Below are 6000 nucleotides of genomic sequence, written 5' to 3' on the forward strand. Positions count from 1 at the left end.
ATTTTCTTAATAATATGAGTGATATGACGCAGGGATAGGCTACTTCTGCTTCAGCTGAGCGGGTGCATATATGGGACAAGACAGGTTGAGCATCTGCTGGGAATTAGCATAGACTTTTTTCTACACACCTGTTCTACAGAAGAATATCTATAATGAAAGCTCCAGCAGCTTGCTCCTATATGACTGCCAAAATCTGAATAAGTAATACTCTCTGGCCACATCATAGCATAAGGCAGAGTTGGATCTATGATACAGCTCTTTAAAAAAAGTGAGGCTTGGTTGGAAAAATTTTTATATAAATATATATGTATATATGTATGTATATATGTGTATATATGTATGTATATATATGTATGTATATATATATATATATATATTTACTTAAACGGAATCTTGTGTACCATTCCCTCTCCCATGGGCTTCTGTTCCTCATCTGTAATGAGGGGAAGGACAGTGATTGATCTCTAAAATAGTTTTCAATGCTTACATACTTATGTTAGTTGGGGTGTGGTGTTTTTTGTTTTTAAAATCAGATTCAATGTCAAAAAGGAAAAAAAAACCAAAAGGAATAAAAACATTAGCAATTGTCTTAGAGACACATTATCAGGCATTTGCATTATTTTTTTAAATAACCATCTCAGACAAGCTGTAGCATGACTATAATATTATTTTAAAATATGCCTTTTTAAGCTTTTTTTAAATGTTTATTTGTTTTTGAGAGACACAGAGAGACACAGAATCCGGAGCAGACTCTAGGCTCTGAGCTGTCAGCACAGAGCCCGATGTGAGGCTCGAACCCATAAACCATGAGATCATGACCCGAACTGAAGTCAGAAGCTCAACTGACTGAGCCATCCACGTGCCCCAAACATATGCTTTTGAATAGAATAGGAAAGATAATTTAGTTTTCAATATGAGATGTGCGTGTGTCCAAGGCACACCAATTCCACATGTACATCTGAAGTTAAACCACAACTAGAAGAAAAAATGTGCCAACATGTAGACTTATCTCCCTCAAATTCATTTTCATAACTTTAAGTGGGTCCTTAATGGTGACCAGGAGTTAATATATTTCCCTAGTCATCTTGTTTTCCTACTCACCTAGAAGACTATTTCATATTTTATTGCCTTACTTCAAATTCTGCCTTCTAACACCCACCTCCTCCCCACTCTACACTCTCTGCTGATAATTTTGCTTCCTATTTCACTGAGATTGAAGCAATCTGCAGAAAACTTCCACAGCATCCACCCACATACTGGCATCTGTACCCATATATTCTGACTTCCTGCCTGATACTCTACATAAACTAACTGTATTCTCAGCTAAGCCCATCTCTGCTTATACACCTACCTCAGCCCAATAATTCCCTCATGATTTTGAATAGAAAGATTCCCTTCAGAATCAAGTCCAGCCTCCCATCACCATGAAAACATTAGTCCCTAAAAAATTGGAAAGAAGAAAGAAAAAAAAAAAACAAGCAATCTTTTTTGACTCTAGTTCTACTGATGTATTTTTTTCTCAATTTATTTGCTTCCTTTTGCTCCAAAATTCCAGAAAAGTACAGTCAATAGTCACATTACTAACTGCTCTTCTTAAATCTTCCACAGGTTTTGTGGTTTTGATTGTTCATTTCTTTTTCCCCGTATGTCCACTAAGACTTGTACTAAGGTCACTGATCGTCTCTTTACTGTCAAAGTCAACAGTCAGATCTTAGTCTTCATCTTATTTGCTGCACTAGGGACATTTAACATAATTGCCTGTTCTTTCTTCCTTGATACATTATCCTCACATGGCTTCCAGGATGTTACAGTTTCTTGCCTCTTCTCCAACCTCTCTAGATAGACGCTCCTTCTTAGTTTCTGTTATGTGTTCCTCTCATCCCTTGACATTTTAATGTTGGAAAGGCCTGTGACTCAGTCTTTGGACCCTTCTCTTCTTTATCTTTATTCCTTACCCTTGGTTATCTAACCTGTCTCATGGTTTTAAATATTATCTATATGCTTATACCTCCTAAATGCATATCTCCCATCCAGATATCTCTCCCTATCTCCAGGCATTTATATCACATCTGTCTTTACATTTATACTTGGTCTGAAAGAATTGTGTCCAAACTCAACATTCTTAAATGAACCTTTTGATATTTGCTCCCAGATCCAACTCAACCATAGTTTTCCATCTCAATCGATGGGGAATATCTTGGAGACTAAAAGCTTGATACTTTTCTTTTATAACCCCCATCAAGTCCACTTTCAAAGTACCTATCTATCCAGAACCTATCCATATCTTTTCACCCTCTCCACTGCCCACCATGAACGTAGTCTTGGGAGTGAGAATGAACAGACATGAGGCAGATGAATGGAAAATTAAATACACCTAGTATGACTCTTTTGCTTGAAACTTTTCTTCATTCACTGAACTCCCATTTCACTAAGAGTAAAAACATTCAAGTCCTTACAATTATTGTGTGATAACCAGCCCGACAAGGCCTTAAAGAATCTTGCTTGCCATTGCAGATAGAAAACACATGTTTCAGGGAATAGCTTTTCCATATCCCTCTTTAAATGTATCTTTAAGAGTTTAAAAACTCAAGAGTTCAGCACTGCACAAATACTTATACAATAAACACCTGATTATCCTTGTAAAGGCACCACAGGGCATTCAGAGTTTGATTATGAGTGTGTGCTAGGTCTCTCTTTCAGTACCCTGCACTCTTAAAAATGCAGCTTCCATTTCACATGTTTTCAGTGCCAATGATTCTTTTGGTTTCCTCCTCTATTTGTAGTGTCTTAATTTACTTTCTTTCCTAAGTCCATTATTTGCATATAAAATTCTATAAATGTTTTGTAAATGTATTACCTCTCTGTTAGTAATATAATACTGGTAGTCTTTAAAATATCTTTTTATTGTTACCAATAATAAATGTGAACTGTTTAAAGAAAAAGAATCTTGGATTTAGGGCAAGAAGGAGCTGAGTACTCCTTTCCACTGTCCTCTGTATTTGTTAATAATCTGCAGTATAAAATTGCATATTAAAAATAATTCCATGTGGAGGGACTTCAGAAGAGTACACCCCTAGCCTTTCTTCTTTGGGGAAGAACCTAGTTTACCAGGGGTTGTGTCATTTGCAGGTTTGGAAAAACTTTCTTCTTTCTTCTCCACTTTGGTCTGTTTGCCTTTCTCCAGACACATTGTAAGGGGTCTGACACTATATTGCTTCAGGTTTCCTGGTTGGGTCACCTAGTTGATGGGTAGGTCTCAGATTCAGAAGAGGAAATTGGACAAGCCCATTTGGTCACACATCAAAGTCCCATTGCCCTGGCTTTCGTCAATTGTACAACCAACCTTTTGATATCCATCTGTCAGTCTCTAGTGCTCTATTATTTCTCAGTTGGTTCAGAATTCAAGAAATGGGAAAGAGGTGTTGTCAATGGGGCCCATCAAAATCCAAACATGTTCACAACAATTGAGATACTAGTTTCTAAGCATCCTATTTTTGCAGGTATAGTCTGAGGGGAGGAGGGTGGAGTAGAAAGAATTGGGCTCTGGTGTCAGACAATCTTGGCTTCTAATGCCAAATGAACTACTATGCCAGCCTGGGTCAAGTTATTTAACACACCTCAGCCTCTTTTACCTGATCTATATAATAGCATGAATAAGGACTCCCTCATTTTTGTTGTACAGTGAAAAGAAATCGTATAGATGACATGCCTAGAAGGAAACCCAGTACAAAAGAATACTTAGAATTACTGCCTTTCCCTTTGTATCAATAATTGATTGCATAAATAATTGAAATCAAACCAGAAATAACAATATTTGCCAGAAATCAGGAGAAAGTTATTTACAGACTATAAACAGTTCAGTGGTAGAAAGAACAATTAGGAGAAAAAATGGCCAGTCTTTTATTTTGAAGGGAAAGCAAAATAAATTCTCTTCTTACAAAACTGAAGTAGACTAGTGAAGAAGAAGAAGAAGAAGGAAAAAAGCACCAGCAAATCTGTCCAAAATTTCTATAGTAGCTGACGTGGGTGGATTTAGGGGACCCTTGATTCATCCAGCCCACTGACTGTGTTCTGAATTATTACAAGTTTTTATGGCTTCTGCAAGATGTTGTTGATCATTTTATGACAACAAACCCATGAGGATCTGTCTGTGTTAGAACAGTGACACTCACTGGTTATTTCTGATATTGACAGAAATACTTACTACTAAAAACTTGTTCTTTATAAAGCAAAATTTAAAATTATCTTCATAGACGTCAACAAGGTAAAAAGGGGGATAAGCAAGGGTATCTATAGGTATCAAAAGGGGATACTAAAATGCTAGGAGGCACAAAGAAATTCACACACATGCATACGTGGAATAGTTCAGGCTCCTGGACATGAGCGTATAAGCTGCCAGTGATTGCTATCTTTACATTACAGGAAATAATTCATAAATTAACTCTGAAAGCATAACTTATAAATATTTGGACCAACATAATTTTAGGAGTTATCCAACATGGAATGATCCTCTTTGGCTGTGGCTCCCTGTCTCTAGATATACCCAAATATATTTGAACAGTTATTAATCATAGTAACCCTAGAGAGGATTCATGAGCAACAGGAATTCTAGGTGATCTTTAAAAGCATTCCAGCTTCCAGTTCCTGATATGCAGTGGAAACCCACATTTATATGACTTATAAACTAATAATGTTTTTCATAATAAAATCTGGCTCTATTGCTCATATGTAAATTATGCAAAACTTTTTTAATCATTTAGACCTTAATGGTTCTGGAATAAGAGGGCTTGCAAATCAGAGCCTTTGTTATTATTCATTAGTGATAATTACTCACTGCAGTGAAATATGCTAGAAGCATCTATGACTTTTTTAAAGTTTATTTATTTGTTTTTAGTAATCTCTACACTGGGTATGGGGCTCAAATTCATGACCCTGAGATCAAGAGTCACATGCTCTTCTGACTGAGCCCAGCAGATAACCCACATCTACAAATTTTTTAATTTATGGGATGCTTTTCTGTCACCTAACGCAAAAGCAGCAAGAACGACTGACCCTTTCTCTTCTCCTAATCCTTAACCCCAGTAAACACTTCAAGTCTCATGGAAAATTAATCTCGGCTTAAGAGGGCAAGCAATCTGTGTGAGTAGCTGGCAGTGCTCTATCTACCCTGACAGCACATTAAAATTTTCTCTCCCTTTTAGACTAGTAAAAACAAAACAACACACACACACAAACATGATTTGTATTTCAATGATTTAAATATGTTGCTTAATATCCATCGCTCCTCAAAGCATTAAAGCGAGGGTCAATTAATCTAGGGCCAGGACCAGCCTTGGCAGGGTATGTGGACATTTTCTCATTTCTTATTTTAGGGATGTTTACATTCAGCAACTCATAATGGAAATGCTTACTTGCCTAAGGCAGGTTTAATAAACTCATCCATGTAATGATTATTTTCCTTAGGTTCCAAGAACATTTTTACATATAAATAAGTGCACATAAGAGAATTTATCAAGACAAGAACAACAACAAAAACCCAACCTTGCTACCCGTCATCACTTTATTACAGAGAATATTAAACCAATTCATTTTCTTTTCTTTATTAAACACACACACACACACACACACACACACACACACACAGAGGCAAGGAACAGCATTGGTGGCACTACTTAAGTAGCTGTTTTCACCATCCGTTTTCCAGTTAGCATTGAAGTATGCTTATCCCAGGAGAATTTCTAGGCTAATAAATAAAAACAGAACGATGCAGAGAGAGCCAACTCTGTAATGTAAGAGCTCTACAGATTAAGAGGGAGAAGAAAAAAATCCCAGGACAAGCATAGTGGAAGCATAGGCGAAGGAAGGAACAGGGAAAAATTTGACTCCAAGAGTCCATTGGGCACTATTTTGTCAGACTCATTTCCAAACAATAACATCTGTAAGAACAAAACCCAGAGATATGCTAAATGTAGCTTTGAAAATTTCAATGTGATCTAATAC

This window comes from Suricata suricatta, chromosome 11 (genome assembly GCF_006229205.1).
Source record: "Suricata suricatta isolate VVHF042 chromosome 11, meerkat_22Aug2017_6uvM2_HiC, whole genome shotgun sequence".
In the NCBI taxonomy this organism is placed as follows: domain Eukaryota; kingdom Metazoa; phylum Chordata; class Mammalia; order Carnivora; family Herpestidae; genus Suricata; species Suricata suricatta.